The 24,217-nt window shown below is 43.6% G+C and overlaps 1 protein-coding gene and 1 long non-coding RNA gene across 2 annotated transcripts in view; one reads left to right on the top strand and one right to left on the bottom strand.

Annotated features, from left to right (window-relative positions):
* The window catches only part of LOC146782768 (extracellular calcium-sensing receptor-like), a 193,955-nt gene that overhangs the window by 149,984 nt on the left and 19,754 nt on the right, over positions 1-24,217 (top strand). The window lies entirely within an intron of this gene.
* LOC146782769 (uncharacterized) lies at positions 18,098-21,626 on the bottom strand. The gene is made up of 4 exons (XR_014972095.1): positions 21,539-21,626; positions 20,360-20,483; positions 20,170-20,260; positions 18,098-19,467 (listed from the first exon to the last, which is right to left on the bottom strand). It is a non-coding gene; the product is annotated as an uncharacterized LOC146782769 (long non-coding RNA).

Genomic DNA, 24,217 nt, shown 5'->3' with positions numbered 1-24,217 from the left:
CCTGGATTGGCACTCGTGCCTGGTCCTTCTGGTTGTCCCAACAGCATTCACAGAATCGACGATCCTCTGCCACATGGCGGTTTTTTCGGATATGCTGGTCTGTCTGACCAATGTCCCAAAGAGCTGTGGCTCGACTCTGAGGATTTCGTCGACAAGGATCTCCAGCTCCTCCTTTGTGAACTTTGGATTCTTGGTGGTGGACATGGCGTGGGGTGTGGTTGTGGGGGTGTGGGTGTGGATGGCTGTGGGTGTGTGGGTGTGGTAGTGGAGGTGTGTGTGTGAATGTGATGAGGGGGTGTTTGTGTAGGTGGTTGTGTGAAGGTATGCAAGTGTGAGGTTCAAGTATGGTGGTGTGGGTCGTCTGTGGGCTCTGGCAGCAGTGGGTCTGTTGCAAAGGCTCATGGTTTGTGTGTGTGGTCCATTTTTATTGGTCCATTTGTGGGTGTGGCTGTGTTTGAAATTTGTGTGGGTGTGTTATGAGGAGTGATTGAGTTTTGGGCCTCTGTTTGGCAGTTTGGCAGTTGCAGGTGAGTGTATGTGATGTTTGTGGGGTTGTTGGGCCTGTTTGGTGGTGTGGGGAAACTCTACTTGACTCTCCTTGTGTAAATATGGTTTGTCCGGGTTCAGTACGTGTTTTTTTGGCGTCAGTACGGTCCGTACATGCACTGGTGGGGGTGCGGTCCGTACATTCCCTGGTGGGGTGGTGGTTCGGTGCGTACATACACGGCTGGGGTGGGGGTTTGGTGCGTACATACACGGCTGGTGGTTCGGTGCGTACATACACGGCTGGGGGGGGTTCGGGGGCGTACATACACGGCTGGTGGTTCGGTGCGTACATACACGGCTGGGGGGGGTTCGGGGGCGTACATACACGGCTGGTGGTTCGGTGCGTACATACACGGCTGGTGGTTCGGTGCGTACATACACGGCTGGGGGGGGGTTCGGGGGCGTACATACACGGGTGGGTGTTTGGTGCGTACATACACGGCTGGTGGTTCGGTGCGTACATACACGGCTGGGGGGGGGTTCGGGGGCGTACATACACGGGTGGGTGTTTGGTGCGTACATACACGGCTGGTGGTTCGGTGCGTACATACACGGCTGGTGGTTCGGTGCGTACATACACGGCTGGGGGGGGGTTCGGGGGCGTACATACACGGGTGGGTGTTTGGTGCGTACATACACGGCTGGTGGTTCGGTGCGTACATACACGGCTGGGGGGGGGTTCGGGGGCGTACATACACGGGTGGGTGTTTGGTGCGTACATACACGGCTGGTGGTTCGGTGCGTACATACACGGCTGGGGGGGGGTTCGGGGGCGTACATACACGGCTGGTGGTTCGGTGCGTACATACACGGCTGGGGGGGGGGTTCGGGGGCGTACATACATGGGTGGGTGTTTGGTGCGTACATACACGGCTGGGGGGGGGTTCGGGGGCGTACATACACGGCTGGTGGTTCGGTGCGTACATACACGGCTGGGGGGGGTTCGGGGGCGTACATACACGGGTGGGTGTTTGGTGCGTACATACACGGCTGGTGGTTCGGTGCGTACATACACGGCTGGGGTGGGGGTTTGGTGCGTACATACACGGCTGGTGGTTCGGTGCGTACATACACGGCTGGGGGGGTTCGGGGGCGTACATACACGGCTGGTGGTTCGGTGCGTACATACACGGCTGGGGGGGGGTTCGGGGGCGTACATACACGGGTGGGTGTTTGGTGCGTACATACACGGCTGGTGGTTCGGTGCGTACATACACGGCTGGGGGGGGGTTCGGGGGCGTACATACACGGCTGGTGGTTCGGTGCGTACATACACGGCTGGGGGGGGGGTTCGGGGGCGTACATACATGGGTGGGTGTTTGGTGCGTACATACACGGCTGGTGGTTCGGTGCGTACATACACGGCTGGGGTGGGGGTTTGGTGCGTACATACACGGCTGGTGGTTCGGTGCGTACATACACGGCTGGGGGGGGTTCGGGGGCGTACATACACGGCTGGTGGTTCGGTGCGTACATACACGGCTGGTGGTTCGGTGCGTACATACACGGCTGGGGGGGGGTTCGGGGGCGTACATACACGGGTGGGTGTTTGGTGCGTACATACACGGCTGGTGGTTCGGTGCGTACATACACGGCTGGGGGGGGGTTCGGGGGCGTACATACACGGGTGGGTGTTTGGTGCGTACATACACGGCTGGTGGTTCGGTGCGTACATACACGGCTGGGGGGGGGTTCGGGGGCGTACATACACGGCTGGTGGTTCGGTGCGTACATACACGGCTGGGGGGGGGGTTCGGGGGCGTACATACATGGGTGGGTGTTTGGTGCGTACATACACGGCTGGTGGTTCGGTGCGTACATACACGGCTGGGGTGGGGGTTTGGTGCGTACATACACGGCTGGTGGTTCGGTGCGTACATACACGGCTGGGGGGGGGTTCGGGGGCGTACATACACGGCTGGTGGTTCGGTGCGTACATACACGGCTGGGGGGGGGTTCGGGGGCGTACATACACGGGTGGGTGTTTGGTGCGTACATACACGGCTGGTGGTTCGGTGCGTACATACACGGCTGGGGGGGGGTTCGGGGGCGTACATACACGGCTGGTGGTTCGGTGCGTACATACACGGCTGGGGGGGGGGTTCGGGGGCGTACATACATGGGTGGGTGTTTGGTGCGTACATACACGGCTGGTGGTTCGGTGCGTACATACACGGCTGGGGTGGGGGTTTGGTGCGTACATACACGGCTGGTGGTTCGGTGCGTACATACACGGCTGGGGGGGGGTTCGGGGGCGTACATACACGGCTGGTGGTTCGGTGCGTACATACACGGCTGGGGGGGGGTTCGGGGGCGTACATACACGGGTGGGTGTTTGGTGCGTACATACACGGCTGGTGGTTCGGTGCGTACATACACGGCTGGGGGGGGTTCGGGGGCGTACATACACGGGTGGGTGTTTGGTGCGTACATACACGGCTGGTGGTTCGGTGCGTACATACACGGCTGGGGGGGGTTCGGGGGCGTACATACACGGCTGGTGGTTCGGTGCGTACATACAGGGCTGGGGGGGGGGTTTGGTGCGTACATACACGGCTGGTGGTTCGGTGCGTACATACACGGGTGGGGGTTCGGGGCGTACATACGCGGGCGGGGGGTGGTGGGGTGTTCGGCGCGTATGCGGGCACATGTCTCCATGGTTGCTATGGGAGTTCGGTTCGGACGGTGTTTTTTGCGTACGGTTGTGAAATGGGGAGGACGGGAGGGATCGTACTTGCGCAGTCGGACTTTATTTTTCCGCACGGTGGGTTTCTCGCCCGGGGACGTGTCGGTGACTTTTCCCGACCCGAGGACGTGTGGGGAAATCTTCCCAATGCGATTCGTATGGACTTTTTTCCGTTCGAATCGTACTTGGCAGTTTGTACGCTACTTTGACGATTCGGACGGAAAAAAATCCGGATACGAGTCGGACGGGGAATTTTTTTACCGGATCGGAATTGGCACCATAGTGTACATTTGAAACAACTGTTCATCAATTACTCTTGTACAGCAGATCTAAATTTTACAGCAGCTACAGTTAACAAAAAGTCACACTGCAGAGCATATTATGTTTGATGGCAACATTTCTAAGTACTGACATGCCACCCACATTTTTAGAACCAGCCAAGCTATGAAACATGACAAAATATAGGGTGCATCATAGTTTGCAAAGAACAGCTGTCACAAGGGCAAAGTATATTGATAACAGACAATACCCAACCTTTTGGAACAATAGCACATGGTGCGCAGTGCCTGTTCTAAACCTGGTTAATACATTTCCATCGTAATCTTTGTTAACCCAGTAGGGATAGTGTTCCAAACCATACACGAATTTTATGAGGACAAAAGTACCTAACACTTAACTTACTGAACTCTTACACCTCACTTAATATACGTCTTTTTTTTATAAACCTTTTAATCACCCAAATTATATCACTTGCCTGAATAGTACGACGATTGGAGAACACCTGAGGAAATGCCAGTTCTAAAGAATATTTTTTTAATTATCCTAGAAATGGAATCTTATAAAAAAGTATTAATTTAAACAGTTCTGAATCATTTTTAATTATCCTTCAAGGAATCCATCATTGTCAGTTTTGTAAAGAAGGGGAAAACCCCAGAGATGATCATTCATATAGACCAATTAGTCTACTTAATCCAGGCTATAAAGTTTTAATGGAAATCTGGGTGTAGTGTTTTACTCCTATGGCACAAAAAGTGATCCATAAAGACCAGACAGGGTTCATTGCAGGGAGGGTGATGCCCACAAATACAGGGTTTTTAGTACAAACACATGACTTTTTCAATAGCAATCTAACTCCAGCTCTCATTTGATGGTCGACGCAGAAAAAGCGTTTGACTCGGTGAATTGGGATGTTCTTTTTTATGGTCTGGGATGGTCTTGAATTCTCTCCAAGGTAATAAAAATGCTTTGTAATATTTACCAAGGGACATAGGCACAGGTGTTTATTAATTCCAACATAGCTGAGATAGTTATTGTCAATTGGGGGACCAGGCAAGGGGTCCCTCTTTCCATCGTGCTCTTCACATTTTGTATCGAACCCTTAGCCACTAGAATTCGCAACAATATGGAGATAAAAGCACCAATACCAGAAATGGGCAAACTGAAGTTGTTTGCGGATGATAATATCTTCTATCTTAGCCCAGCAAGACAGAATATTGATTTAATATTAGCCTAATTTGCACAATTTGAATTAATTGGACTGAGATTTTAACAGAATACTTCGAATGATTTTCTTCCCAACAATTTTGAACAACAATCCCTTATTCACAATCCAATCCGATATTTAGGGATTTACGTTACTAGTCAATATATCGAAATGTATAAATTAAACTAAGAAGCCAAGCGGAAAAAAGAATGGTCGTTATAACCACTCACATTGATAGGCCTTGTAACTCTCATACAAATGTTCATTTTACCTTTACTTGTTTTTTTGTTCATAAATGACCCTATAAAAATGTAGCTGAAATATTTTAAAGAATTACAAATAATTTTTAGAAGGTTTTTTTGGAATAAGAAGGTGCCGAGAGTAAAACTCTCAGTGCTCCAACGTGATATCAATCGGGGGGGGCTCGCACTTCCTCAAGCTCGTGCATATTATGAAGCAGCCTTTTTAGATTTAATAGCCCGTTTACTTGACCACAAGCAATCCGTAGATATATATTTTTTTTTAGAGAAGATGGTGCAAGAAGCTGGTTTGAGGAAATTCGATTTTCGATCACGATCGCATTGAGCCGCCATTTTGTGCTCTGCCGCCATTTTGTGTTGCCCTCACTCAGGCAGCACGACGAACAAAGTCTTTTCTGCTTTTCCTGCAATATTGTGTCAAAATAGCCTTGTGCCTCTGTTTACGAAGCTGGTGTTAGAGACTGGCCGAGTACACTAATCCCTGTCTGGTTTTCCTAATCCCTGTCTTAACTATCTGTTGGTTCACACTATTCTCTCCTGATCTTATCTTGTCTTCTGGCCTTCGCTGTCCTCCGCTCGTATTCTCTTGTTTCACAACTGTCCTCCAAAACACACGAACATATCTCGCCACCTGCAAACCAGTTACAGACATGTTAATACCTTAACCTGCGGGAGGGATGGCAAACACCGTTGGAGGAGAGGCTTCTTCGAGTTACTCGATATCTTTGTTTTTCAATCTTTTCTATTGGACATGTTCTGTCTTTAACCTTACCTTATTGGTCCTCTATGTATGTTTTAGGTTCGTTCTTTGTTAATGTATATGTTATCTATGTACTATATAAGATTGTGCGCCACGGAGTGAAGTGGCAGTCTCCTGAGAACATACCGTGTGTACTTCTAGGACAACTGTACTAGCTGCAGCTAATAAAATCTGATCTTTTACGCCGACAGAGTGTCCCCGTGTCTCTGTTAGCTGAAGCAGGAGAACCCAGGAGATTAAGGCGTACCCTGCGCCGCCAGGCCCAATTGGTTCTGGTTCTTCAACTGGCGCCCAAAGTGGGGTGGCTTTAGAGGTAGTGGTTCTGCCTGAAGGTCGTGAGGAACCCCGCAAGAAAATTCTGGAGGAATCGCGAGCCACGTCAAGCGACCCCTGTATGTCGAAAGTGGTCCAAAGGTCTTTTGCAGCGTGGTTACTCCTTCCTGACGGCTCCTGACGACTGCTGCCCTGACTGCCGCCCTGCCTTGGCCCTCTTTTCGATGATGTATGGTAAAGCGAGACGATAGACGGGGCCTCTGTTGGTTTAAGAAGACATCTTAGTTAAGTATTGGTGGGTCGCTCCCACATTTGGTTCTTTGGTTCTTTGGTTCTTTGGTCCTTAGGTTCTTTGGTTCTTTGGTTCTTAGGTTCTTTGGGTCTTTGATTCGGGTATTGCAATAACCGATGCCGAGGGGTAAGTACACTTGTGCTGTGTTAAGTATTTAACCCCCTTGATGTTTGTGAACAGTCCAGTGAAATAACGATGCCTGGTCTGACTAAGTTTGAGAAACTTTGTTGTTTTGGTTGTAATAGGGATTCCCGGCTGGAGGACTCTTGTCCGATTCCTTCGGTTGGAACTCCCACTTATGATCTCTATTCTAAACATGGTGTTGGCCCCATTGCTTTTAACGAGGCATGGATCCGATACACGAAGAATGATGGTGTTTTAAAATTGCCAGAAAATGGTAGCTTTGAGCCTGACATACTAGATAATTTGGAAACTATTTTATTTAAAAGAAAAGCCCGGCCGGCAATGTTTGACTCTTTCCGCCTTTGGCGTAAGGAAGCCAAACAGAGAAAAATTAAGCAAGAAAAACGAGATAAGAAAGCACAGGGTATGACAATTATACAGGCTGCTCAGCAGTTTAAAGATTATGAAGTTGATAATACGATGGAAATTTCAGAGAGACAGCATCGTATGGCAATAGATAAATGCTATCCGATGTTGCCAGCTTCCCCCTCTGATAAAAGAAAGGATTTAGAAGAGGACTCCTTGATGTCTCACCTATTAAGATTGCCTCCGCCCTATGTACAAGGTGCTAATGCACCCCCGTTGTTACAGCCTGTTCAGCCGCCAGTCGCGCCTCCGCTTGCTCCGGCTCTTCCACATTTGCCCCCTCAAGTATTGCCGCCTTTGCCAGCTTTGCCTTCGACTCCTTTACCTTCATCTTCTACGCCTTCCGCTCCTCCGGTAATTACTGATTTCCATTCCATTAGTTCGCCTAATACCTTGTCCCCTATTCTTATGTCCAATTCTCCGTCTATGCGTAAACGACTCACAGAAACGGTCTCTGGTCTTTTATCACCTTTCTTTGAGGCATTAAATGTGTCTCCGGCTTTTTCTCGAAGACTGTCTCGTAGTCAGTTCCCAGCTTCCGAAGAACGAGAAAGGTTGGACTCTCTCGCTCGCAAATGGATTGAGAAGGGTCCTTGGTATAGTGTACCCGACATTATGCCTACCTTCTCACAGTGGAATGGGCCTACGCAGAGATATGTTTTCAAAGCTATGTGTGATAGTCTTATTAAAGGTTGGGAGGATATGGACTTGGGTTCGGTCCCTCAGGGTCTGTTAGATATTCAGGCTAATTTTGATAAGGGACTCATTGTGGGTTCTAAGGTTGAGGACGCTGTAAAGACACTTGTTTCCTTTAGAACCTTATTTATTTCACAGACTTTTCTTGATTCCGATCCCTCAGTTAGGTTGACACTGAAAAATTACCCAATGAGAGAGGTTCCTCCAGTATGGAGAGAAGAGGTTGCAGCAGCAGGTGGTAATCAAGCTATTCCTGCTCACTTCCAACAAATATGGGTACATGTCCCCTGGAAAAGGTCTGAAGTTTTAGCTCTTAAACAGTCTTTACCGGATCCTCGTAAAAACCCTGCAGGTTATTATAAAGAATTGTCACAAACTGTTGAAGCCTGCATCATGAATTTAGCAGATATCGATATGTTGATGGGGAATGTATTTCCACAAGCATTATGGGCTAGGATTCGTAAAGAGAATCATGCCCAAGAATTAGGTGGCGACTGGGATGCTATAATTGCCGCAGATAGAAACCAAGTGGGTGGTGCGAAATCTGAGGCTTTGATTTCAGAACTCCCTGGTAGGATTATTACATTAATGAAAACGATGATGCCTGCCTTGAGAGTTAACTGGGATAAACTAGCCGTGTGTAAACAGAAGAAAGATGAGAGTGTCTCCGATTTCTTTACTCGTTTTGAGGAGACATTCATTGATCACAGTGGTCAGGACATGACTACGGAGGGTGGACAGCGATTATTTGTAGTTAAGTTCGTATTTAATTTGCTTCCCGAGCTGTCGCATAAGTTGAAAGACTCTGAAAGTTCGTGGGCTGTTTCTTCTCCAGCTCAGATATTGGCTACTGCTCAAAATTATGAAAATACAGATAAAGAAGAAAAAGATAAGCAAGAGAAAAAGACTAAAGAATTGAAAACTAAGGTTCTCTTGCAACAGGCTTATCCACCTCATTATGCTCAGCCCCAGTTTCAACAGTCTCCGCAGTTTCAGAGGGTGTATCAAAAGCCTGAGCCATATATTCCGCGACCTTTGCTAGGTCCTAATCAATGTGCCTATTGTAGAGAGGAAGGTCATTTCAAGAGTAGTTGTCCGGTTTTATTGCAGCGTAATGGGACACTATCTGCTCCACGAGGTCGTGCTGGCCTCCAGTCAGCAAACAGAGGTAGAGGTCGAGGTATATTGACCCAAGAACAGCGTTCCTTTCCTCCCTCTAGTTCTGTGAACTACTTTGATCAGCAAAACGCTCGGTCTACACAGTATTACAATGAGGATTGTTATATTGAAGGCGAGAATGAAAGTCTTCATGCTAACTAGGACAGCCATGGACAAAGTAAGGGAGTTGTGTCGATTCCAGTAGATCAGAATGGACCTTATGTTAATGTGACTACAATGGGTGTTTCAGAGCCATTTCTTTTAGATACTGGTGCGATGAGAAGTTCTATCATTCATTCAAAACTCCCTGGGGCACCTTTGTCTGGCTTAACGAATGTATCTGTAGGTTTTTCTGGCGCCCCAGTTCGTAATCCGGTTTCTTGCCCTTTGCCTATTTCAATTGGCCCTTATGATTTAGAAGTTCCGCTTCTCTTAACGAATGGTTGCGGCGAGAATCTATTGGGCTTGGATATATTGAAAAGAATATATGCCACAATATCTTGTTCTCCTTCTGGTGTATATCTTACTTTAGGACAGAAACTGACTTCTCCAATGTATTTGTCTAAAGATCAATTCCCACCTGAATTGCTCTCTCTTCCTACAACACTTTGGGCTACGGGTCCAAATGATGTTGGTTGTCTTGAAATTCCACCTTATGCTGTTACTCTCAAGCTCAATGCTGAATTGCCACACGTTCCTCAATATAGAATTTCCACTGAAGGTGAAAGAGCGCTTTTGGAAATCATTCATGATTTGATTCAGAAGGATGTGGTTGAGGAAACGAGAGGTAACATATGTAATAGCCCTATTCTTCCTGTTCTTAAACGCACTGATCCTTCTCAACCTCCTGTTTATCGTTTTGTAATTGATCTTCGGGAGGTAAACAAAATTGTTGTACCACAGTTTCCTGTTGTCCCAGATATCACTGCGCTGTTGACGATGATACCTTCTACAGCGGTTTGGTTTTCTGTTATCGATCTGAAAAATGCTTTCTTTAGTATTCCCATTGCCGAAGAGAGTAGGGATATTTTTGGCTTCTCTCTTGGAGGCCGAAGCTTCCGGTTCAAGCGTGCACCTCAAGGCTATTGTGAAAGTCCCTCTATTTATAGTCAAGCTCTGAAATGTCATCTTGATGCTTTTTCTTTGCCGTCTGGTGCTGCTCTCATTCAGTACATGAACGATGTGTTAATCGCTGCTGATTCAGAGGATATATGTAAGAATGTGACGGTTGCATTGTTGCGACACTTATTCGATCTTAATCATAAGGTTTCACCTTCTAAGCTACAATATGTTCGCCGAGAGGTTACCTACTTGGGTTATCTCTTATCAAAGGAGGGAAGACGATTAACCCCAGAACGTATCCAAGCTATTGCGCAAATGTCTGTGCCATCCACACAAAGAGAGGTATGTGCCTTTTTGGGCATTACTTCCTATTGTAGGCAGTGGATCCCTAACTTCTTTCTGTTGGCCAAGCCTTTGTTGGCACTCACTTTCAAAGATACGCCTCAGCCCCTTCCATGGACTGACGACTGTCAGAGGAGCTTTACTGACTTACGTACTGCTCTGTGTTCTGCTCCTGTACTAGGTACTCCTGATTACAGTAAGCCTTTTACTCTCTATGTTCACGAAAGAGAAGGTTGTGCGTTGTCAGTTTTAACGCAGCGATTTGGAGATAAACAGCGGCCATGTGCCTATTTTTCGGCTACGTTAGATCCAGTAGCTAAAGCATTGCCTAGTTGTCTCAAAGCGACAGCAGCAGCAGCAATTTCTATTCGACAGTCTGCTGGAGTGGTGCTAGATAATACTCTCATTGTTATGGTGCCACATGCAGTGGATACTTTGCTAAACAGAACAAAAACCCAGCATCTTACGAGTGCTCGTTTGACTGGATATGAGCTGACGCTTTTGGCTAGTCACGTGCACATCAAACGATGTAATACTTTAAATCCAGCTACTCTGTTGCCTCTTCCAGAAGAGAAAGGTATTCAAGAACAACATGATTGTTTCTTTCATACTGAGGAAGAAACAAAAGGTAGAATTGACTTAACAGATACGCCATTAGTGAATCCGGATGGAACGCTATGGGTAGATGGTTCTTGTTTTAAGCTTCCTAAGGGAGAAGCAACTTCAGCTTATCCTGCTACTACCTTGCATACAGTCGTGGAAACAGCACGCATCAGACATAATTCAGCCCAGGCAGCTGAACTGATAGCCTTAACCAGAGCGTGTGTGTTATCCAAAGGAAAAAGAGTGAACGTGTACACCGACAGTCAGTATGCTTTTGGTGTAGCGTTCAATTTTGGACGTTTGTGGAAAGAAAGGGGATTCCTTACTTCCCACGGCACTAAGATACAACATGGTCAGTTGGTGACTGATCTTGAGTCACTTGCTTTGCCTACCCAAATAGCAATTGTGAAGTGTAGTGCGCACAAGAAGATTACTAAAGATATTGGTCGCGGGAATGCATTTATGGATGAGGTAGCGAAAAAGACAGCCAGAGATGCTACAAGTCACATGTATGTTGCAGGCCCTGCAAATTGGGTCAGAGAAAGAGGAATGTATGAGGATACAGTAGAAAGTGTGAAATCAATTCAAGAAGAAGCTACAGAGAAAGAATTGAGTAGGTGGAAAGAAAGTACAGGAATGTTAGATGAGATGGGGTGTTGGGTGGAATTGTCCGAGGACCAACGTTGGCTGTTACCAGATGCCTATGTACTACCTGTAGTTACTATGGCGCAGGGTCCAGCCCACCTAAGTGCGAAAGGAATATGCAAGCGTCTGGCTCCAGTATGGCAAAACGAAGGAATACCGAAGTGTGCAGACAATATAGTGAAACATTGCATTATTTGCTTAATGTATAATCCGGGAAAGGGAACCCCAACTCCAGCAGGTCACTTTGCTCCTCCGACCTATCCATTTGAGGTGTTGCAAATCGATTACATTCACATGGAAAGATGCAACAATCTCAAATATGTTCTAGTGGTGTTATGTGCCTTTTCCCGATGGATAGAGGCTTACCCCCTGAAAGATAATACTGCTTTATCCACAGCCAAAGTACTTCTAAAAGAGTTTTTCCCTAGATTTGGTTTGCCGCGCATTGTCTGGAGTGACAATGGAAGCGAATTTGTGGGCCAAGTCATGCAAAAGGTTTGTGCAGGTCTTGGTATAGGACAAAAATTCCATCCACAATCAGCGGGTCTAGTGGAGTGCTATAATGGCACCCTAAAACTCAAACTTGCTAAAGTACAGGCTAGTACAGGACTTAGTTGGCCCGATGCACTACCTTTGGCTCTTCTATCTACCAGAACGGCTGTGCATTATCGTTTGGGACTTAGCCCTTATGAGATAGTTTTAGCTAATATATGGGGAGTCCCTTGCCCTAAAAAGTATTCAGACTTGCCATACCCAATGTTGATTGATTACTTGCACGACCTTACAACTAAATTGCGTGTTCTTCATCAACAGGTTCAGAGAGCTCTGCCAGAGGACTCCACAGACTCAGGTCATTCCATCCGACCAGGTGACTGGGTTTGTGTGAAGAATTTTCAAAGGACGAAGTACTTGGAGCCTTGCTGGAGAGAACCCCGTCAGGTTCTCCTAGCCACTCGTACAGCAGTGAAGGTTGAAGGAAAGAAATACTGGATTCACGGCGTCCACTGCAAGAAGGTTCCTTTGCCTTTGCCCTTTGATCAATGGGTCCGCAAGGGTATAAGTGACTCTGAAAGCGAGAAGGTTCTACGATTTGTACCCTGTAGTGATGCACGCTTTAATGGAACACTGTCGGAAAAAGAAAACGACGACATTCTCCAAGAAGCTGTACCATCACATTTTTGTCTGAACACCACAAACCCACAAACACTGTTTCAGGATCAGACTGTACCTGATAAAACCCATTACGATTTGAGACCCAGACTGAAGAAGAAAATTTGAAAACCTCTCTTCTATGTAGTTTCTATCCCGGTTGCAGGGTCACGGTAGGAGTCTTGGTTGTGACCTGAGTAGTGGCAATAGGCCTGCAGGACTTGCAGTGTCATAGGACGGCAGACAATCGTGATCAAGTGATTAAGGAAGATTGCCGTGAGCATCCATTTGGAAGATGGAAACTACATTAGGCGAAAGAGAGAAAAAGGACAAAATGAAAAACAGTCATTGTAAAATAATATACAGTCGCTGTAGTATAACTTTATGTGTTTTCATATTATTATGTATTCTATTGGCGTGTACAGGTTGGATTGTTTATGCTATGCAGCAAAAAGTTGTCCCTTCTTCTGTTACTGTGCCTTCTTATTCCACTATCTCTTCGCATCTCTTTCATACACTTCCTCAACATGAACTCGTAAGAAGAATCGAATACTACAATAATTCGTTTATTCAATTATTACACCAACACCAATTAGTAATTAATACAACTGATTGTTGGGTGTGTGGATTAATGCCTCATACCATAGGAAAAGGGATGCCATATTTAGTCCTTCCATTCTCTTATGAAGGTTCTGCTTGGGCTTATTTTGTAATTTTCTCTAACGCCTATCAAAGCCGATTTAAACGACCTGTCAGTTCTTATATTGGTGGACCAGATTTCAGTCATAGTTCATTGATAAAGGGAATGGTAGCTATGGCTAAAATCATGGAAAATAGCAAAATTGCTGTTGATGAAAGAAAAGCATACGCTAATTGGAATGTCACTCATTACATCACAAGTCTTAGTGATAAGGTTAAACAAGGAAAATCTCCACCGATTTGGACTGTACCTCATCAAGGCAATTTCTGTTTGCAAATCAATGGTCAAACTACTGACCCCGAACAAAGAAAAAGCTTTTGTTTCCATACTTACATTCACTCCTCTCAGAATTCGCCGCCATTAGTGCCATCTCAGGGCACATATTTCATCTGTCACGATAGAGCCTATACGTGGTTGCCAACTGGTTTTTCTGGAACTTGCTATATAGCTTTTCTTCTTCCCCCTACATACACTGCTACTTCAAATTTCCATTAAAACAGATATGGCAGAGGAATTATTGATTCCAAAGACACAGCAGGTCAAGAGGAAGGAGACTTCCTAAAGGGATTTCTTCCTTTTTGGGGTCCTATGGCAAACAGCAGGAATATGAGGCAACTGGTTCATGTCGTAGAGACTACCATAGACATCACTGTAGGAGCTTTAAGTAATATTACAGCAGAACTACAAGCGGATCGTCTTATGACTTTACAAAACCGAGTTGCCCTAGATGTTATTCTTGCAGATCGTGGTGAAGTCTGTAAATTGATCAAATCAAGTTGCTGTATTTATATACCTGATGATGCTCCGACAGTATACCAGGCCATCTCTAAATTACATATAATCTCTGAGTCGATTCATCAGGACGAAGGAGATTGGTCGTTATTGGGATGGTTTTGGGGACTACTGTCCAAATGGGGTTGGAAGGTGCTAACATTCCTCGGTATGGTTTTAGCCGTCATCTTCTCTTGTTGCCTTTGTATGCACTGTGGTCCCGCCATCTGCGACCTTTGCGCTACTATGTGCATCCCAAAACCCAAGACACAAAGAACAGAGAATATTAGAATGTTGTTACAGCAACAGCTTGATGACCTCATGGCCATCGACATCGACTCAGATTGAAGTGAGTCTATGTATCTTGCCTGAGTTCTGGCAAAAGGAGGGTCTGAGGAAATTCGATTTTCGATCACGATCGCATTGAGCCGCCATTTTGTGCTCTGCCGCCATTTTGTGTTGCCCTCACTCAGGCAGCACGACAAACGAAGTCTTTTCTGCTTTTCCTGCAATATTGTGTCAAAATAGCCTTGTGCCTCTGTTTACGAAGCTGGTGTTAGAGACTGGCCGAGTACACTAATCCCTGTCTGGTTTTCCTAATCCCTGTCTTAACTATCTGTTGGTTCACACTATTCTCTCCTGATCTTATCTTGTCTTCTGGCCTTTGCTGTCCTCCGCTCGTATTCTCTTGTTTCACAACTGTCCTCCAAAACACACGAACGTATCTCGCCACCTGCAAACCAGTTACAGACATGTTAATACCTTAACCTGTGGGAGGGATGGCAAACACTGTAGGAGGAGAGGCTTCTTCGAGTTACTCGATATCTTTGTTTTTCAATCTTTTCTATTGGACATGTTCTGTCTTTAACCTTACCTTATTGGTCCTCTATGTATGTTTTAGGGGTGTTCTTTGTTAATGTATATGTTATCTATGTACTATATAAGATTGTGCGCCACGGAGTGAAGTGGCAGTCTCCTGAGAACATACCGTGTGTACTTCTAGGACAACTGTACTAGCTGCAGCTCATAAAATCTGATCTTTTACGCCGACAGAGTGTCCCCGTGTCTCTGTTAGCTGAAGCAGGAGAACCCAGGAGATTAAGGCGTACCCTGCGCCGCCAGGCCCAATTGGTTCTGGTTCTTCAGGTTCACAGATTCCGGTATGTATGAAAACAGCCAAACTCCCCCAAAACATGAGGTATAAGACCTTGCAGGAGTACACTTAAAGGCTCCAGACTTTTTATTCAAAGAAGGCTAGCTCTGCAGGATCTTATTTCCTAAAATTAGTTGAATGTAAAAGCTTGGGCCTCCAATTCAGAGCAGCCATTTAAGGTCTTGGAACAATTGGGGATATAAAGAGCTAGAGCACTTCATTTTTTAGTAGGTGGCAGGGGCATTACTTGGCAAGCGGTCCAAGCGAGGTTTGGCGACAAGCATAAACCTCTTTTCTTTGAATATATTCAGATTTCACATTTACTAAAAAAGGGCAGTCTTCCATCCTGTTCTGGACCAACTCCATTTACGACTGCTCTATATAGGGCAAAGCTAAGAGGGTTGGGCAATTGGTATCGCTGTATACGGTCTCAAGGGGATCCAATCATTGTCAATATATTCTTAGAAAAAGTGACCCAGGAGATACAATGTAGGTTCTCAAATCAGGATTGGCAAGCTATCTCACAGTTAGGCAGCAAGGCCTTAGGAACGGCTAATTTTAAAAGAATGGCATTCTTGTCATGCTGGATGGCGTATTATACCCCCAAACTCTTCACGAGATACGCCCAGAATTAGAGAACAAATGTTTTTGCTGTCAGATGCTAGGTGAGGGAGGTTGGCTCCATACTTTTTTTTACCTGCCCAAAGATAGGACAATTCTGGGAGAGGATATTTGTGGCTTTAAGCTGGGGAGTTCAGAAAGAGTTGCACGTTTTGGTCATGCAAGCCAGACAACACCTTGGAATGTCGAGAGGGGAGAAGGCATGTGTAGCAATTGCCTCGCTCGTGGCACACTCTCTGGTACTTCAGAATTGGAGGTCCCCAAAAATACTTAATTATTTGGAATGGTTGAATAAATTTATTTGCACTAGGAAATTTGAAGAAGCATATGCTAAGAGAGTAGGTGCCAATAAAAGATGTAATGCTGTATGGAAATATATGGAAAGGCTAGAGACCTTCTTGGAGAAGTAGGGCCAAACAAAAAAATTGCAATTTAGCACTGCACTTTAGTAATTTTTAGGGTGGAAAGTACTGTAGTAAATTGCACTGGCTGCACTTTGGCAAGTGTGCCTGGAGGATGAATTTCTAGCATCATGCTTAGATGGTAAATCAGCACATTGCACTTTAGGGGGAAATCTACTCATAGAAACCAATGTTAATTTAATGGGAATAATACATATTTGTTAAATATTGCATCCTGCATTTTATACATTTTTGCTCTTTCTGAATTGTACTTTGCCAAGTTTTTCTGGAAGATTAATTTCTAGCTTTGTGTCCAGATGGTAAATTAGAACATTGCACTTTTATTGGCAAGATCTATTGATAGAAACCAACATTAATTCTATTGAAATAACACATACTTGTTAAATATTGTATGTTGCACTTTATATGTATACAAGGATGCTTATTTATCAAATCGTTTGCAGTAATTCTTTGTACTCTGTGTTTCTGCTCAATACAAAAAAAGGCAATGCAGTACTCAATGAATACATATTTATAAACATTTCATTGAAAGAATTTACCTACTCATTACCCAAATAATCCCTGCAACTTGACATTTAAAAGTATTACATAATTAAAATATATTAAACATGAAAACAAATAAATAACAATGCGTAATAATCAATATATTCATCAATTAATGTTAATTAATACTTAAAGAAACACTATCCACCCAACCCCAAATAAACCCACCAACCCAATATATGTATACATTACTATAATGTTTACTTAACTATGATATTTTTTGTCCATGATGTTTGTTTGATTATGATATTCTAACAGCACATTATTATGGTCTGAAAATCTATGGAATCAATATTTAATCTTAATGCCCCTGCAAAGTCCTTGTTTGAGTCAATCAATGCTAAATTCCTAAATGCTCACTATAGTCTAAGTTAAAAGAACCAAATACCCATGATTGAATGCGTGTCTGAAAAATATTGAGCAGTGCAGATTTGCATTAGACTCTTCCTATCCTGAATATTTGCAGCTAGGTTTGACAGAGCTCTGCCCTTAATAAAGCAGCTTGGAGATGATAAATGTTTGCTCTTGAGGGGCCTGATATCAGAGGTTAATTTTATAGTCTTAGAAATTGCCTACACTTTTTTTTATCAAGTTGTAGAAAATGAAAATGTTAAATGAAAGAAGCACTAACAAATTAGCTGGAGATATTTGTGCTACATGAATAGGCAGAAGGGGAATTGTCCTCTGTTCTGTCCTGTACTTCCAGATCTTATAGGATGATGTCTAGTCACTGCCACAGAGGCCATTAGCAGGTCTTTAAAGATCTTTGTGTTTTGCAGATGTGTGTTGTACCAGGGCACTCATTGGTGCTGGTCCATGTTTTCTTTATGGCGGGCACCTACATTTCATTGTGAATTAACATGATCAAAGACTTTTCCTATAATAAAAGTTTATAACACAGACAGTAAAAAATAAGCTAGCACATGTAAATCACATTTTGGGAGTTAAAGGCATGATAATGAGGGAGACATTTGGTTTTTGGCGCAATACGCAGCAACACGTCAGCCCCATTATTAGGGACAAACTCTTAATTGGAAAAATTCCGACGTTACGGAGGCAAACATTATCACGTCTGACAAATATCAGCTCAAACAAAGGGCCACTCACAATGAGGGCTGCTGATGTCAAATTATCCTGCCCTCAGCAAATCAGCCTTTCTGTCAATTTGTAAGTCACTTTACAAATCCGTCCATGACCCCACTCCTTAACTCTCTTCCCCTCATAAACATGATTCCATTGGCCAGCAATGCCGATCTGAAACATTTGAAAACTGCCTGCCCTCCATTGTGTTTCAACCATTGATTCAACAAGGGGCCTTGTTTTCGACAATTGCTAGCGCAAATTCCTCCAGAGCAGCGACCCTGATGTTGATTTGGGATTTGTATAAGCGAAGATATGGAAATATCTCACAGTAGTATAGATCTGAGACACAAATAACCAATATTCTACATTATTTCTTCCTGTATAATCCCTGCTAGCTACTCTTCTTCTTTCCACCACTCACACCATTGCAAGTTGCCAGGTCTATGCATTGCCATTTCAGGGTGGGTGGAACTTGCGGAGTTTCCTTCTGCAGAATTCCGTGGCATTAAATGAAAACTCAGTGAGACTCCACGGAGTTCCGTCAATGGTAAGCAACACTACAAATTAGTGCAAACGGCATCATGCATTGTACCAAAGCGTGCATCCATTTGAGTTGGTTTTGCTGCCTCTCAAGTAGAAAATCTATTTGAGCAGCAGCAAATCTACTCAAGCGGAAGACCTCTGAACGGGACCGCCCGCCATGTTAGAAATTCACACTAGGGGACACCAAATCGGGCTTGCATGCACCAGCTCACATTTTCTGGAGCATTGTTGCAGAAAAATTCTGCCACATGCTATTGGTGGAATTTGGTCAGAGCGCTACGTTAAAGATTAACACAGAGTGACCAAAATTCCGCAGGCAGAATGAAATATTCCACCCACCCCAAATTGTCAGTGACCTATTGCATCTCTGCTACTGCTATACCACCCCCTTCATCTCATGCTCCGAGGTCCCTGTCTGGGACTGTGGTGCAATCCCTTATCACCCAATCCCCGCTTACCAACTAGCTAACTGTGTTCTCGGCTCCAGTTCACATCACAGTTGTTAAAACGTTTTCTCTGGCAGAGTTTATTTCAAGTGCATTTAGTTGTTTGCTGTGCCAATTTGGGCAGCACAAACACATTCAAACCACTCATTAAAGGGGTTTCACTTCAGAGCCACCAGCGCCATCCTCGAATTTCGGAAGAAACTGAAAACCTGGGTCTGCTTATAGACCCCGGCAAACCAGAACTTCACCTTCACAAGCTCAAGTATACTCTTCCTGTGATATGCACACCCTACAAAAATAAATTGGATTTTATAAAAACAAAACACCCTTTTCATCATTGCAAAAAAAGAAGGAGAACCTGATAGTGGAACCTTCCAAAGAACAGCACCTAACCTGTTTTTACACTCCTTACATGATATGCCTTTTGTATTCAATGGGATCTGTGTGCACACTGTATAGTACCCACCATCACAGTACTTATTCCAAAAAGGAACTTGACAATTTAAAACTAAAGCACAGGTGCACCACTCAGAAAACTTAGTCCAAAAAATCATTTTGACATCCATATCAAATAAAGAGAATTCTTGAATTCATTCCATTTTCATTTCATGTTGCTGAGACACAGCGTTCAGCACACAGAACAGCCGACGCGTTTCATCCCCTTGAGGGACTTCTTCAGGGCTGTCAGATACAAACAGATAAAATATACATATATAAAAACATGACTTACAACAAATATACAAAACAATTTTTACATGCAAGTATGTAGGCTAATTTAATGCCCACATACACAACAGACGACAGACCAACAAGTTAACAAACAATGATAAAGATTAACATTTACATCATACGCACAATACATTAATACTTGGTGAGTACCAAAAGGAGAAAAAGAGGGAGATGGCCAAAACAGATCCCAGCCAGGATCACATTCAACCAAAACAAACCCTCATATTTTCTTCTTTGTTTCTTACGGGCACATCACATCAATATACCAAGTTATGTTGATACATTGCAGTCCATTAACCATCAATACAACGAGAAGAAAGAGAACAAAATAACATTAACCTTTTGAGGGCTTCAAGATAAGAGGAGATAAGAAAAGGAAGAAAAAAGAAGAAAGAAGAAGGAGAAGAAAAGAGAAAAGTAAAAAAAAAAATGTTTTTTTTAAAATTACAAGAATAACTTGATAAACATATCATAATCCGAGAGAATATCAAGCTAAAAGCGCAAGACACAAGGATTGGGCAAAGGAGAGGAATATGTATTCCATGGCTCAGTCAGTAAAATCGTTCCCTCATTTCCGAGAGATGACAAAAGTGGTGACCGATAAGTGTGGTATATCACACGAAGTCTAATACAAACAACACACAAAATACCCACCAATAGGAATAGGTGGAGTCAGAATCTTTTCATAAAGTATTTTTCGATTCTAGGATTCCCTAGAGTGAAGCTTATCCCCGTCCAATAATGGCTACAAAGTAAAAGGGAAAAATGAGGCACAAATACGTAAATATAATATCCGCTAGAGTTAAAAATTAGAAATAGCAAATCCCATATGCTGTACACTTACATTATATAGATTGTAGTGCCGTTTAATAAGAAATAGCAAGCACTCAATAACAGGATAATATTAGTCCCAATTTAAAAGACGTCCAGCTCTGCCAATGTATCTATTATGCAGATGAGAGTTAATTCTGCAATTAAAGAAGGAGAGATATGTTGAGATAAAAGCAGAACCCACGTAGCCTTAATGCGGGGACATAACAGAAATCTTTATCTTCTGATCAATATAACTAAAATATAGTCAGATTATGTATTTTATAAACACTGTGATAGAGAATAAAATATTCTTTACTTAGATCACCTCTAAACCTAATGGAAAAACCAGTTATACTCCCTAAAAGGGGATAAACTGATGAGCTAATCAAACCCATTATACCTTAAAAACAATCTGGTGTATATATTTCCCATCACAGGATGCAAGTGCTCAGTTATACAAGATGCTTAACACCACTGTTACAAGATCGTACACATATAAGATGATATATGTCATCTTATCTAAAATCAATCTGGACCAAGCAGACGTCCCATTGCAAGCACCATAATGATTATAACCCAATAAGGTAAAGAAGCAACAGCCTATAATCAAAAAATTAAAAAATTATTAAGAAATTGTCCCAGTGAGAGAAAAGAGAGGGGGGGTGATCACAGGACACCCCCTATGAAATAGAAAGTCACAGAAGCCAGGTTATAGCACATAATGGGCCAGTTAAAATAAACCCATATTTTGAGCATATCCAAAAAATCATACAGTCAAATGTTGTAAAGACACACTACCCCTATGTAAACGCCTGGCTGTTTAGATCCAAAACATCATACAGTACAATGTTATCAAGTAACACTACCCCTATGTAAACATCCGGCTGTTTAAATGAGTTGGCCCACTTGTTCACTTGTTTCCCAATACATACAGACCAACATAAAGCACATAGAGAGAACGAAATCCAATTTATATAGTTGAAAAATTACGGACCCCCCCATCTGGCAATTATAACGCATGAGGCGTACAAAATTAATGCTAACCATACATACGGTCGCGTTTAGAAAAACAAGGCCGCAAATAATCGACCCAAAGGTATGCAATATATGTGAGCACCCATCGCAAATATGGCCAAACACGCAGCAAAATATGAGAATACCAATACAACACGGAATAAATTCTGCATAAACTTAGCGGTGGATAACTTACCACAATAGCAGTGAGCACAGGTTCGAAGGGGCGTATCTGCAAAACGGATGGGCAAGAAACCTCGAACATGCCCGCATCTTGTTTATATAGCGCCGTGGATTTCAAAAATCTGAAACACCTGCGTAATATGAAGGAGGGCATGCCGACTGGGAACGAAGCGTTCGTTCTCTTACGGCGGCCATCTTACAATGGTAAAAAGTATAACTAATTATAACGTAAATTAAATATGCCCGAGAAACGGCAATATCAAACAAATCGTAGGTCATTAATTTATTTAAGAAATGCAGGCAATAGAAAATACCAACATTAATCTACAGAATCAAAATTTAAAAACTGATTTTAATGGCTGGTCTGTATCTTCATAAGTGAACCTATCAAGCGGGAGGGAGGGCTCCAAATGGAGCTCGTATAGTCCTGACAATGAACGGATATCCAAACATTGGTATCGTTGTCTCCTAGATGCCAATGAGAGATTGCTATCGCCAAACCGTATCTAAGCTCTTCAAAAGATGATAACAAAAAATGATAGTCAAGGTATCGGCCATATTTGAATATGTTCATAAAGCTGGAATCTGAGTATACTTCACACCACAGATGTATAATACTCATCTCACAAGACCATTAAGGGACAATAGTTTGGAAAAGACACAATATCTAACAAATAGGTGTTAAATAACATATTATATACCAGAATATGATGACATATAACGGCCATATTAATTCTCATAATATATAATGTTTCGAGTGGAGAGACTAGGAAGAACCTAGTACATTATATCTCTAATACACCCAGATAATTTCATAAATTACCTAGAGTATAAAAATCCAGCTAAGAGGTTTGTAAAATGCGAAGACAATATCAATGTCCCCGCAATATTCACTTTACTTATATAAATGTATAAGAGATGGGAACAACCATACATTAGAGTGACAGAATAAAGTGATGAGTTATATATTAGGAACCATAAATAACATGAAAAATGCAGAGAGAAGAAAGACGAAAAAGCAGAGGAAAGAGTGGAAAAAATGGGCATTACCTGTCAAACTATAAAAAACTTCACATCACTGGACGCACTGACTCATTTTCCTTCAGTCTGCTTCAATATGTGGCATGCAGCCCCTTGTCCTTCTGCTGCCAGCTGCCCAATGGCTCTCTGTCATCTGCACCACGACTATGCCCAAATGCTTCAAGCTGGTCTGCCACTGCTTATACCCCGGAGGTGGTGTGTTTAGCGCCTTTCTCTTTTTTTGCATAGACTTCAGTTTGGCCAGCCATGCTTGCAGAGGCCTTGAAGGATTGTGTTTCGGCCCTTAAGTAAGTAAATGGAGTCCAATAGGATTTTACCATTCGGTGGCCAATGACCGACTCCCATGGGGAAATTTTAAATGTTCACAGGCAGATGTATTTACTCAATTGTAGATTCCTACCCAAGAATAGTTTAGATTTATTTACATTTATAGAGGAAGAATATCCAAGTGCCATGTTCCTTACTGAAACTTTGATTAAGGGGGTATCCATATCCGACAGAGCCATGACACTCCCCCCAGGATATTTCATCAATCGAATGGATAGAGAAGGAGGTAAGAGAGAAGGAGGGGCGCTATTTATACAAAGAAGGAAGGAAAGTTAAAACTAACCCAATACCACTTGGTGCGAAGGGCTAGTATTTTTTGGGAACTTACACCCATTTTCACCTTCTCTGGATTACTAATCTACCGACCACCCGCCCCTTCGCAATTAATACAAGCGCTCCTCATTCCTAGAGTACAACAGGATTTTGCAATCTACCCAAACAGGCTTTAGGACAGTAAGCAATGAAGAGACTGCTCTTCTAGCTGCTACTAAAGAAATGATGGCAATTGTAGATATGGGTGGCACCGATCTTAATGCTCCAATTGACATGGTATCGCACTCAACATGAATTAAAAGTCTTGTTGAAGGGGGCCTGGGGGCATAGCCCTGAAATGGGTAACTTCTTTTCTTCACAAGCGTACCTTTCAAGTACGAGAAGAAGATAAGGAATCCAACACTTTTTACCACAACTCAGGCGTTCCACAGGGCTCGTTCCTTAGTCCCACCCAATTTCATAGGTATGTTGCTGCGCTAGCAGAGAATATAAAATCCTATGTCATAACCTCAATTTTCTATGAGCATGGCATGCAAATTAACACAAGTCTATCTGATCAAACAGGAAAGACCTTATCTCTCCTTAACACCAGCCGTATACATGTTATGTACTACATGGCAAGTAGTAGCTTAAAGCTAAACGGTGATAAGACAGGGGTGATGGTGGTGGGCAGTAATCCCACAAGGTGGATGAAAATAAACTGGCCAGCTGCCCTAGGTAATGAGCCCATACCCAAAACAGAGGTAAAAGTTTAGGAGTATGGCTGGATGAAAAACTGACAATGAAAGTCCAGATCAAGAAGCTAGCAGCCTCCTTTTGATCCCCAAGAAGACTTCTAAGATGGTTACCAGACTCAACAGGCAGACTGGTGGTTCAAGTTCTTGTAATTTCTCGATTGGACTATGAAAATTTCTTATATCTTCAAAGCCCTAAGATAGTCTTGAAAAGATTGCAGGTCATACAAAACACTGCAGCACGCATCATCCAAAAAATACATAATCAATCAATCAGGGGCTTATAAAGCAGGGCTACTCACCCATGAGGGTCTAAA

This window comes from Triturus cristatus, chromosome 12 (genome assembly GCF_964204655.1).
Source record: "Triturus cristatus chromosome 12, aTriCri1.1, whole genome shotgun sequence".
Taxonomy (NCBI): Eukaryota; Metazoa; Chordata; class Amphibia; order Caudata; family Salamandridae; genus Triturus; species Triturus cristatus.
The sequence above is the reverse complement of the archived record's forward strand: the minus strand, read 5'-3'. Positions and strand labels throughout refer to the sequence as shown.